Source organism: Diachasma alloeum, unplaced genomic scaffold (assembly GCF_001412515.2).
Source record: "Diachasma alloeum isolate Michigan unplaced genomic scaffold, Dall2.0 Dall_scaffold_00667, whole genome shotgun sequence".
In the NCBI taxonomy this organism is placed as follows: Eukaryota; Metazoa; Arthropoda; class Insecta; order Hymenoptera; family Braconidae; genus Diachasma; species Diachasma alloeum.
In genome coordinates this window covers 4511-17752 of record NW_021680799.1, presented here as the reverse complement: position 1 = coordinate 17752, position 13242 = coordinate 4511, and positions in this window count along the sequence as shown.

Genomic DNA, 13242 nt, shown 5'->3' with positions numbered 1-13242 from the left:
GAGAGAGAGAGAGAGAGAGAGAGAGAGAGGGCGAGATAGGGAGAGAGATAGAATTGGAACGGATTCATTGGGAAGCATACTACCAATGGAATTCGCAGAAATGAAGGAATGTCAAGACTTATAACGCGGAAAGTAACGGTCACATGCCTTCTGTCGGATAGGCTCGGCCCCCTGCTTGTTTTTCTAATGAACAAAAAAAGAGGAATCGGTCGGCAAGTTATTGGTTCGACCCATAATCTGTCACGCCCAATTCCACCAATCCCTACCGGTCAGACCCCAACGAGTGAGCGAGCGAAGCGAGCGACCGGGCCTGATTTTTTTATAATGTGTTTATTAGCGGGGGCATGATAATACAGAGTTGCACATTCTAGCCAAGGGGAGAGGATTTCAAAATCTATCTGAGCCACCCCTCATCTTTCCGTTCGCATGTGTTAATTTAATAAATTACAAAATTGAATTAATTAAGATTTCACGCGGGGAAAAAGGGGGAGGTATGATGGCGGACGGTTGCAAATTTTACTCAACAAGGGGAGGGGTTGTCAGAATCTATCAGAGTCGAAAAAAGCAAATCTCGAAAATTGCGACTTTGCGAGAGGTGGAGGGAAGGGGCAGGTTCAGCGGCGGAGGGTTGCAAATTTTACCCAACTCGGGGACGGTGTTCCTGACACTGACTGAGCCACCATCCCTCTGTTCGCATGCGTCATTTAAATTAATTAAAAAATTTCAAAATAAAAAATATAAATCTTTGTTAATTGTAATTTCACGAGAAGTTGGAAGGGGGAGGTATGATGGCGTAGCGTTGCAAATTTTACCCAACAACAGGAGGGGGTTCCAGAATCTATCTGAACTACCCCTCCACCCTCCATTCGCATGTGTTAATTAAGTAAATTAAAAAATTCTTGGATGAAAAATCGAAATTTCTTTAATTAAAATTTCACGAGGGGTCAGAAGGGGAAGATACGACGGCGCTGGGTCGCAAATTTTCCCCAATAAGGGGAGGGGTTTGTCGAATCTCACTGAGCCCCCCATGCGTTGATTAAATAAAAAAAAAGTTGAATATATAATGAATATCGCGAAAATTGATAATTTACGAGGGGCTGCAGGGGAAGATATGATGGCGGAGGGTGTCGAAATTTACTCAAAAAGGGGAGGGGATTTTAGAATCTGGCTGAGCCACCCCCCATCTCTCTGTTAGCATGTGTTGATTGAATAAAAAAAATTGTTCAATAAAAAATGAAACTCGAAAATAGTGACTGTGCGAGGGGGGTGGGAAGGGGTAGGTTCAGCGGCAGGGGGTTGCAAATTTTATGCAAATAGGGGAGGGTGTTCCTGAAACTGACTGAGCCACTACTATCCCCACTACAAAAATTCGTGTTTGAATTTCAGATAGATTTGTCCCATTTTTTAATTAGAGAATGTCCCAGTTTTTAATTAGTCAAATGTGGCTGAATTTCAGACAACTCATGTATCTTATGTGGAAGATACTTTACGAGTCTTAATTTTTGCAAATTATTATCTTTTTCTTTTGTCAATACTAATACTGCTTGGGGGGTGGCCGCAATGGGTGGGGTGGATTGGTCGTAAAAGTGCGGCGGGGGGAATCCAGGAAGGTTTTTTACGATAGCCGAAGATGAGCGACGGGGGGGTAGAACCCTGATGTAAATATAAGTAATAGTAATAATAATAATAATAATAATAATAATAATAATAATAATAATAATAATAATAATAATAATAATTCTAAGGCGTAGGGAGTGTGGCGAACCCCTCGCACGGCATGTTCGCAATAGCCATGGTGGTGTCGGGCTAACCACCCGGCAGCACCTATACCCGGTTCCATCATCGAGCCGCGGCAGAGCCGCCCACAATCGGTCCCTCTCGGATGGGGACCGCGGATCAGTTGGGAGGGGCGACAGATCTGGATCCAACAATGGTAACAACTTGGCTGTCCATAGGATTAGGTGGTCGAAGGAGCTCAAGGAGGACCTCATGCAATGTTGGGTGGATAGTCAGCCGGCGCAGCGAGGATACTTAGCGCGGATGCGGGACTTGTGGTATGCTATGCACCCCAAGTATGCACATTTTAGGGCACAGCATCTTCGAGATCAGGCCAGTCGTTTGCGTCGGCAGGGCTATGATTTGCTCGTCGTTCCACGACGGCTGTCGGGTGGTCGTTTCTCTCAGATGTCTGTGAGAAGCGTCGAACCTCAGCCGGAGCAATCTGCCCGTCATAGTGATGAGGTGCCGGGGAGAGCTTCGAGGAATGTAGAATCAAGGGGGGAGAGGGTCACGGGGAAGTTCCGTATTCCGCCTGACGATCTGGCGTTAGAGAATGAGGCACTGGCTGCTGTGCTCTCCCCGAACGTTAGCTTGCTCGACATAAACTGGGCTGTGTATGAAGCAGCGCGCCGTCTAAAGCCGCGAACCCTTGCAAGGGGATCGTTTGAGCTGAAGATGAGGAGGCGAATTGCACAGCTTCAGGGGAAAATCGAGATGGCTCGGAAGCAGGCGTCGCAAATTCAGTGTGTGATTGATTTCATCGTAAGTGGACGAAATTTTACGTCTCCAATTCGCAAAATATCTGCGAACTTGCGGTATCATCATCACACACTGAATAAGGCAGTCCTCCTTGTTATCAAAGAGAGATTTGTCGAGAGGGTTCGAGTTCTGGGGGCTACAAAGCGGTCCCTAGAAAAGCGGTTGCGGCGAATGGTAGACAATACTGTCTTTCATTCCGACCCCAGACGGTGGTTCGAGCCTTCAGCGCCTGCACCCGACAAGATGCCATCAGTCGAGCAGGTTGAGGAATTCTGGGGGGCAATTTATAGTCACGTTCCTCGTCTCATGACGGAGACTCCAGCTCTTCAAGCATTTCGTGCGTTTTGTGAAGAACATCGTCGGCAGCGCGCGGAGTTCACCCCAGTCACTCAGGAGGAAATTCAAGCTGCGCTACGAGGCATGAAGAACCATGCCGCTCCGGGTCCAGATGGCATCAACGCCTTTTGGTGGAAGAAGTTTACCTCGGTTCATAGCCATCTGGCTCGGATTTTCACATCGTTCATCGATGGTAGCGTGATGCTTCCTGAGTGGTTGGTGGAGGGGAGAACTGTGCTGCTTCCGAAGAAGGGAGACTTGTCTGACCCGGCAAATTACCGGCCGATCACGTGCCTGAATACGCTCTATAAGCTCTTCACAGGAGTCTTGAATGAGCGTATCTTGCACGATGTACAACCCGTGTGGCGGCAGATTTATGAACAGCGGGGGGCGAAGCGGTCGCTGTCAGGGTGCAAGGAGAGTTTACTCGTCGATCGGTGCATATTGCGCGATTCGATACAGTATCATCGGCACCTGTCAGTGGCCTGGGTCGACTATCGTAAGGCATTTGATAGCACGAGCCATGAGCTCATTTTCCTGCTACTCGAGTGCCTTGCGGTAGAGGAAAATATCGTGAGGTGCATTAGGGATCTTGCACCACTTTGGAGGACGCGCTTCACCATAACATCTGGTGAGGGTCGGCTTACTTCAGGGTTGGTGCAATTCAGGAGAGGAGTTTTTCAGGGCGATACCTTGAGTCCTCTCTTGTTCTGCATCTCACTGATGCCCCTATCTGTCGCCTTGCGCGGTGTTGGTGGATACCAAGCCGGAAGACCTGGCGATCGGAGGCATCAGGTTAGCCATATATTCTATATGGATGACCTGAAGTTATTTGCCTCAGGAGAGCGGCAACTCAAGCTCCAGCTTGATGTTGTTGCAGTGTACTCACGCGCGGTCGGGATGAGCTTTGGGTTGGACAAATGTGCAGTCTTCCACATGAAGAGGGGGAAGGTTGGGGACGGGATGGGAGAGATACACCTGGTGGATGGAAGCGTCATTAGACATCTTGGCGCTGAGGAGTCGTATAGGTATCTTGGCTTCAATCAGCGATCCGTAGTGGACGCTGAGGCGGTCAAAGAGACTCTTCGTGAGGAGTATCGTCGGCGGCTTTGGAGAGTTTGGAAGTCCGAACTTTCCGGAAAGAACAAGGTGGCCGCGACAAACATGTTCGCTGTTCCAGTTTTTTTGTACTCCTTTGGCGTGCTCCAATGGAGGAGGGATGAGCTGAAGCAGTTGGACAGGGATACTCGTAAGCTAATGAACATCCACAGGAGCCTACATCCCCGATCTTCATGTCCCCGTTTATACTTCCCGCGTGACAGTGGTGGCCGAGGACTACTCAGCCTAGAATCTCTCCATGAGCGCTTGGTCCTCGGCTTGGCCTGTGACGTGATGAACGGCTTGGATCCTCTCTTGGAGTTTGTGCACGATCATGAGCTTCATGGGATTCAGGCCTTTCTCTACAAGGCGGCGGATACCGCAGCTGAGGCTCTCGGGTTGGAGTTTCGTCGTGGCCGAGGTGGTCAGCTGGCTAGTCATTCATTGGCCAGAATGACTAAATCTCGGCGAAGAGCGACCATTAAGGAGGCGGAACAGTCCACCTTGCTTCGTCTACAAGTTGACAGGCCCATGCATGGCGTGTTCTTTCGTCATGTGGAAGAACAGGGCTTATCCGTCCAGCTGACTTTCTCATTTTTGAAGTCGGCTGGCTTGATGTCTGAAACCGAGGGCTTCATTTGCGCGTGTCAAGATGGCGTGATAAACACCTTGGTCTATAGGAGCCGTGTTATGGGGTTGCAAGTCCCGGATGTTAGGTGTCGGGCTTGCAAACAGTCCCCGGAAACTCTGATGCATCTTTTGTCGGCTTGTCCGACATATGCAGTGACGAGTTATATCCACCGTCATAACGCGGCTTTGAGAGTGTTGTATTACCATCTGCGGCACTCTTATGGGATAGACCGGACGCCGATTCTGCCTTATGCTCCAGGAGATATTGAGTCCGTTGTCGTGAATGAGAGGTGTAAGATTTACTGGAACTTCTCGTTTGCGACTATCACGCCCGTCGCTGCGATGAAGCCTGATATCGTCCTCTTCGACTTTGAAAACAAAGTCATCTACGTGATTGAGTTCTCGGCGCCAGCCGAGAGCAATATATCTGCGAAGGAAGAGGAGAAACGGCTCAAATACCAGCTGCTCCTGTTTGAGCTGCGTCAGTTGAACCGCGGGTTTAGGGTCAAGCTGATCGTCCTGATCATTGGCTCTCTTGGCGGCATGAAACAGTCTTTTGTATCTGCGCTTGAGGTGATTCCAGCCTGCAGGCGCAATGCCTTAATACTGGCTGGCCAGATGCAAAAGGCTGTCATTCTTGGGTCCCTTCGACTGCTTAGGCATCATGATTCTGGACTGCAGTAGTGCTCACCCTCTGGTTGGAGGGAGCGCTACTGCAGAGCGATTAGGACTTGTTTGTATCGCTTAGCTTGCTGGGTGGTCTTCGAGGTGAAGTCGGAGCCCTCGAGGGTCATCCAGCGATCTCATTCACGAGGAAAAATAATAATAATAATAATAATAATAATAATAATAAGCCGGATAAGATGCCTTCAGTTGAGTGAGTTGAAGAGTTCTGGGGAGATCTGTATGGTCAGGTCCCTAAACTCATGGTGGAGACTCCAGCCCTTCGGGAATTTCGCGTGTTTTGTCAGAAACATTGTCGGCAGCGCGTGGAATTTTCGCGAGTCACTCAGGACGAGGTTCGATCTGCTTTTCAAGGTATGAAGANAGAAACATTGTCGGCAGCGCGTGGAATTTTCGCGAGTCACTCAGGACGAGGTTCGATCTGCTTTGCAAGGTATGAAGATCCACCCCGCTCCGGGTCCTGACGGTATTAACGTCTTTTGGTGGAAGAGGTTTAACTCTGTGCATGTGCATCTGGCTCGGATATTCACGGCGTTCCTCGAGGGCGGTGAGTCTGTTCCTGAGTGGTTGGTGGAGGGGAGGACTGTGCTGATCCCGAAGAAGGGAGACTTGACTGACCCGGCAAATTATCGGCCGATCACTTTTCTGAATACACTATATAAACTCCTCACCGGTATCTGGAATGAGCGTATCCTTCATAATACATAGCCAGTGTGGCAGCAGATTCACGAACAACGAGGAGCGAAGAGGGGACTGTCAGGTTGCAAGGAGGGTTTACTGCTCGATCACTGCGTATTGCGCGATTCGTTGCAGTACCATCGCAATCTGTCGGTGGCCTGGATCGACTATCGCAAGGCATTTGATCGCACGAGCCTTGAGCTCATTTTCATGCTTCTCGAATACCTTGCGGTAGAATACAACCTCTAGTGAGATGCATTAAAAATCTTGCGCCTCTCTAGAGGACGCGCTTCACTATAACATCTGGTGAGGGGAAGCTGACTTTAGGGTTGGTGCAATTCAGGAGAGGAGTTTTCCAGGGTGACACCCTGAGTCCTCTTCTGTTCTGCATCTCACTGATGCCGCTCTCTGTTGCGCTGCGTTGTGTTGGGGGATATCAAGCTGGAAGACCTGGCGATAGGAGGCACCAGGTTAGCCATGTATTTTACATGGATGACCTGAAGTTATTCGCCTCAGGAGAACGACAGCTCAAGCTTCTGCTTGACGTTGTCGCAGTGTATTCACGTGCGGTTGGCATGAGATTTGGGTTGGACAAGTGCGCCGTTTTCCATCTAAAGAGGGGCAAAGTCAGTGACGAGATGGGTGATCTTCAGCTTGTTGATGGAAGCGTCATACATAATCTTGGCGCCGAAGAGTCATATCGATATCTTGGCTTCAATCAGCGTTCCGTAGTGGACGCTGAGGCAGTCAAGGAGACTCCTTTGCGGAGAGTACAGGCGGCGGCTGCGGAAAGTTTGGAAATCCGAACTTTCCGGGAAGAATAAAGTCGTCGTGTCGAACATGTTCGCTGTCCCGGTGCTTCTCTACTCCTTTGGAGTTCTCAAGTGGGGTAGGGGTGAACTGAAGCAGCTGGGCAGAGATACCCGCAAGCTGATGAATATCCACAGAAGTCTTCATCCACGCTCTTCGAGTCCGCGGTTATATTTTCCGCAGGAGAGTGGGGGACGGGGACTTCTCTGTTTGGAGGCTCTACATGATCGTCTAGTCCTCGGTTTAGCTTGTGACCTTATGAATGGTTTGGATCCGCACTTGGAGTTCGTGCATGATCATGAGCTGCTTGGGGTTCAAGCCTTCCTACATAAAGCAGCAGATACCGCAGCGGCGTCCCTCGGTTCGGAATTTCATCGGCGCGAGATAGTCAGTTGGCTGGTGATTCATTAATCTTCATGGCCAAATCTCGGCGTAGAGCGACCATCAAGGCGGCGGAACAGTCCAACTTGTTCCGCCAGCACGTTGATAGGCCCATGCATGGCGTGTTCTTCCGCCATGTGGAGGAGCAGGGTCTCTCCGTCCAGCTGACATTCTCTTTCTTGAAGTCAGCTAGCTTGATGTCTGAAACTGAGGGTTTCATTTGTGCCTGCGAGGATGGTGTGGTAAACACCCTAGTCTATCGAAGTCGTGTTATGGGGTTGCAAGTTCCAGACATTCGATATCGGGCTTGCATGCGGTCCCCGGAAACTCTGATGCATCTTTTATCGGCTTGCCCGACATATGCCATCACGAGTTATATCCATCGAGATAATGCGGCTTTGAGAGTGCTGTATTTCCATCTGCGGCACTCTTATGGGATAGACAGAATACCACTGCTGCCGTATGCTCCAGGAGATATTGAGTTCTTTGTCGTGAACGAGTGGTGTAAGATTTACTGGAACTTCTCGTTCGCAACTGACTGGCCTAGTCGTTGCGATGAAACCTGACATCGTCCTCTTCGATTTTGATGACAAAATCATTTATGTCATTGAGTTCTCAGCTCCGGCTGAGAGCAACATCACAGTTAAAGAAGAGGAGAAACGGCTCAAATACCAATCACTCCTGTTTGAGCTACATCAAATAAACAGAGGATTTAAAGTAAAGGTGGTTGTCCTTATCATTGGCTCTCTTGGAGGAATGACGGAGTCATTCATATCTGCGTTCAAAACCATCCCGGCCTGTAGGCGTCAAGCCTTCAATTTGGCTGGCCAGATGCAGAAGGCAGTCATCCTCGGGTCCCTTCGTCTACTTAGGCAGTATGATTCTGGATTGCAATAGAGCTCACCCTCTGGTTAGAGGGAGCACTATTGCAGAGCGATAAGGAAGTGTTTGCAGCGCTTAGCTTGCTGGACGATCTTCGAGGTGAAGTCGGATCCCTCGAGAACCATTCAGCGATCTCATTTACGATTAAAAAAAAAAAATAATAATAATAATAATAATAATAATAAGAGGAATAATTAATGGGATGTTGGAAGAATTCAGCAATACCAATTTATTGTCAAATCGCGATGTTTCCCTGCAAATCGCAGCTTCTTCAGGCTCTGAAAACCAAACTTAAATTCCATGAACGAATTTCACTCTAAATTTTACAATAAAACTCACATAAATACAATGATTGTAATCAAAACAAACACTCTAGCCTGTAATACTGAAAATTGCACAAATTGCGTAAACACTTGCTTGAAATATACAGAATTACCTTGACAGGTTTAGTACGTAGTCACTATAAACTCTAATAAAATATGCGTGGAGCAACGACAAAAAATTAATTGATTAAAATATATTATATATTAATCAATTAATATGTTGAAATATAAAAATATATTATATATCAAAATATAAAATATATAAAATATATTATATATTAATCAACTAATATATTGTCGTTGCTCCACGCACATTTTATTAGAGTTTATAGTGACTAGGTACTAAACCTGTCCAGGTAATTCTGTATATTTCAAGCAAGTGTTTACGCAATTTGTGCAATTTTCAGTATTACAGGCTAGAGTGTTTGTTTTGATTACAATCAATGTATTTGTGTGAGTTTTATTGTAAAATTTAGAGTGACATTCCGTCATGGAATTTCTGTTTGGTTTTCAGAGCCTGAAGAAGCTGCGATTTGCAGCGAAACGTCGCGATTTGACCATAAATTAGTATTGCTGAACTCTTCCACCATCCCATTAATTATTCCTCTTATTGTTAACCATGGAAATGAACAACGTCATCAATAATAATAATAATAATAATAATTATAATGATTTTTTTTCTTTTTTTAGTACATCCGTTGGGTTTATTCAGGGGGGTGGTGACTTTTACAATGGGGGGGTCAACCTTAATGCAAATCCAAGTCATGGGAGTAATAATAATAATAATAATAATAATAATAATGTATTTTTTTAAGTACATCCGGTGGGTTTTTCTAGGGTGGGTGACGATGAGGGGGGAAGTTCTGCCCTAATAGAAACTAAGGTTATTGATTTTTTTTCCCAATCGAGGGATGATTTTTACGATGGGCTGAAGAGGTTTAAGCCCTAATATAAACATAAATTATTGGAATCAATGTTTTTGTACCCAAAAATTAGTTGGAGTTTTTCAGAATGGATAACGATCGAGGAGAGGAGGTTCAACACTATAATATAAATAATATAAATATAAGTTATTCGCCTTTTTTTTACAAAAAATTTCATGCGAGTTATTCAAGATGGGTAAAGGTGAGAAGAGAGGTTAAATACTAATATAAATATCAGTTCTTGGAATTTACCTTTCGGAATTTACCTTACAGTAATTTGGTGCCGATTTTCAGAGGTGAAAGGGTGAAACTCACTCTCACGAGAGAGGGGGGTGAAGTAGAACGCGGGGCAAAATGGGACGATAGTGAATGTCGTTTTTCAAATACTGCTGGACCATTTCTACGGCCTTAAGAGTTAAACGATTCTTAAGAATGTTTAGAATTGAGGGTCAAACGACGCTCACTGACGATCACGGTGAAGGGTCAAATGGTCTTGTGGGGTGGATGATCACCAAGGATATTTGAAATTGAGGGTCAAATGGCCTGTAGGGTCAATCGACCCACAAGGACTTATAGGGTTAAGGGTCAAATAGGGTCCATGTTTCAAAATCTCCGTTAAAAAAACTTCGTCAAAAAAACTCGGAAATAAAAAACCTGGTTCAATTGAACCTCAAAAAACTTGAAAAAACTTCTCAAAACTTCAGGGAAAACATGCAAAAAAACACAAAAATAGAACATTAATGAAAAATAGAGCATTAATGGCACAGAAATAGAGCATTAATGAATATTAATGACATAAAAACACAGCATTAATGACCATTAATGACACAAAATAGACATTAATGATACAAAATAGAGCATTAATGACACAAAATAGAGCATTAATGAGTATTAATGACACAAAAATAGAGCTTTAATGACGCAAACTTCTCAAAACTTCAGGGAAAAAATGCAAAAAAATACAAAAATAGGGCATTAATGACACTGTAGAATCCCAAACACAAACTTAACCCATATTCTTACAACAGACAAGATAAACGGAAGGTTTTATTGACAGAAGTTCAATTTGACAACAGTTTAATTCACCAAAAGTTCACTTTCCCAAAATTATTTAACCAAGTTTTTTTGACGAAGTTTTTTTAACGAAGTTTTTCAGACGTGCTCCGGTCAAATGGCATTAAGAGTTTAACTGGTTAGAATGGATAAATAATAATAATGGATAAATAAATAATTGTTGTTGCTGGTGTTCCATTCTACTCCCGTCCTCCCTAACAAAAACAAAATGAAGTCATGCAATAGGAAAATCTGTCGAAAAATTACTCAATTAGTTTCGGATAAATATCGTTGAATCTAATGGAGATGGCAAAATTTTCATAGGAACTTTTTTGTAGTCCTCAAAATTCGCAATGAAACAAAACAAGAAAATTTCCCTATCGCCGTTAGCCTCCAAGATATTCATACAAGAGTAAATCGAAGAGTGATCCGTCGATGAGTTTCTGCTGAACATCTCGTAATCAATGAAGATAGCGAAATTCACTTGACAATCTTGTTTGGTGAGGAACTAGATTTAGGGTGGATTGGGAGGTTAGAGGNAACAAGAAAATTTCCCTATCGCCGTTAGCCTCCAAGATATTCATACAAGAGTAAATCGAAGAGTGATCCGTCGATGAGTTTCTGCTGAACATCTCGTAATCAATGAAGATAGCGAAATTCACTTGACAATCTTGTTTGGTGAGGAACTAGATTTAGGGTGGATTGGGAGGTTAGAGGATCGTCGGTGTGAAATAATTGTTGAGAGTCTTGAACTAATATCCACGTGCATTTATTCTCGAGTTCGAACCACGCTTTGTCAAATTTACAAAAACAGCTTATCACTTGTTGATCGTACTGAGTTAATTTAATTGTCTATCGAATTTGCACTGTGAGTCACTGGTTGAATAGTCAATAAATAACGTGATTTTCTTTTACTGAATTTCTATCGCCGAGTTGATAGACGCTAATGTACTGTGGTCTAAACTCTACAGAGTTGAATTCCATTCAAAACGTGCTATACGACAGACCGTGATGTACTGACTCGCGTTGATTTACGGTGACTCTACTAGACCTGAGCGTTAACCCGGAAAAGGCCGATGATTTTCGTAATTGGCCGAGCTGATCGACCTTGGTCTTGGAGAGGTCGAGTTACGTTTCAAACACCCCGGGGGCATTCAACATCAGGGTTGTTGAATTACTGGTTGTCGTTCTGTTGGTCCTCTAGTTGATCTTCTTCTGGAGGTCCCAATCGTCCCGATGAACTCGTATCTGTCTAAACATCTTGGCGATGTCGGTGTCAAACACGAGCCTGTGCTTTCTCATCCATGGCGTTGATCTGCAATTTACCACCAGGATATAATATATCATTGAGTGACATACCTGATGAGCTGGGACTGGAGCCGTTGAAAACGACTCTCGGCTTTGTAGTGATGGCCTCTTTTCTCAGAACCCCGTGGTGTGGCAGATAATAAGCTGGGGAAGGTCCTGGAGAATCGGGTGCTCTCTGCATATGTCTCAAGGCCTCGTACTCGTTGATGAACTTCTAGTAGAGCTGGGCATATGCCTGATTGTTGTTGAGTTTGCTAACTGTTGATCTGAGCCGTCGTGAAGCCTTGAATTTTGACTCCCCGAGCGCTTCTGTGATCCTTGTGAGGTGCAGTTGATGTACTAATTTCTCAGAGATAAATGACACCTCTGATCCTTGATCAATTAGTACTCTGACGCTAGTTGATCATGTCTGTAGTGCTGTTGATCTTGCTGATAGCTCTACGGCCTGATCATGTCGTTAACTGACATTGTTGATGCGGTAGGTACAGCGCTGGAAATTCTGATCTCCGGTTTTTGACTGCGTCTTACAGGTGTGAATGCCTGTGTGAGTAGCCTGTGAATTTCTTATGCGTTTGATCGCATTAAATTCTAATAATTCCTGGTCTCTGCTCTGTAGTGATGCTCTGTTACTTGCTCCTTTGAAGATTTCGATACTGCAGTTAAGGTAATCTTCGTTAAACAAGTTGATTAATTGAGCCGTTTTACCTTCAATTAATCTGTGTGTTGGCCAACGTCTTCATGATTTCAGGATTGACAAGTGACCCGCCCTGATCGTCAATCCCTCTGCTGTTGTTGATTAAACCAGTCTGTATATAATTTGAGTCGGCTTGTTGGAGATCTTAGAAGCCGACCTTTACTGATTTTGTGTTATTATTACCCAGAATAATCTCGCTTCGTTGAGTTCTCTTGTTGACAGGACTCGTCCCGGGGGCGTCGGCAGTCTTCTGAATCTGTTGATTGCCGTCTTGATTTTCGCTGTTACTATGTTGTGATTGAGTTTCTCGTGAGTTGCCTTGGTGATATTTGGTAGCTCCATTATAAATGTGGGTGATGCTCTCCACTCTGAACTTTAGTTGTCTCAGTTGAATCTCGTGATGCACTGTGAGACCTGCAGCTGGTAGCTCTATCACCTCAGAGTATCTCGTCGTGATGTTCTGAATTCGTTGAGTACTCGCGATGTTGGCTTCATCTTCAGTCTCGCTGATTACAACTTTCGGAATTGTTGATGGTGGAGGTTCGTTGTGCTGCTGCGCCTCTAGTATCTTGTTGATTATCTAAAGCTTGATTTTCAATTACGGTATCTGTATCAGACATGATGATGTAATTGAAAGTCTACTTGCGTGAGAATTCCTCGTTGAGTGGCTTCGGATGTCGGTCATGTATCGACTGTCGATGGGTTACCGACCGTTGATGTACTGCGTTGTGTCGGTAAGGCATTGCTTGGAAGGTCGCCTGCTGCTGAGCGCACTGGCCCGGCGTTGAGGTCCTTCGGTATCACTCGTAAATCCCGAACTCTCACGAACCTTTTCACTACTTTGAGACGCTGATGTTTACACTTCGGATTACCGCCAAGAGAAAACAATAGCACAAATACTCTT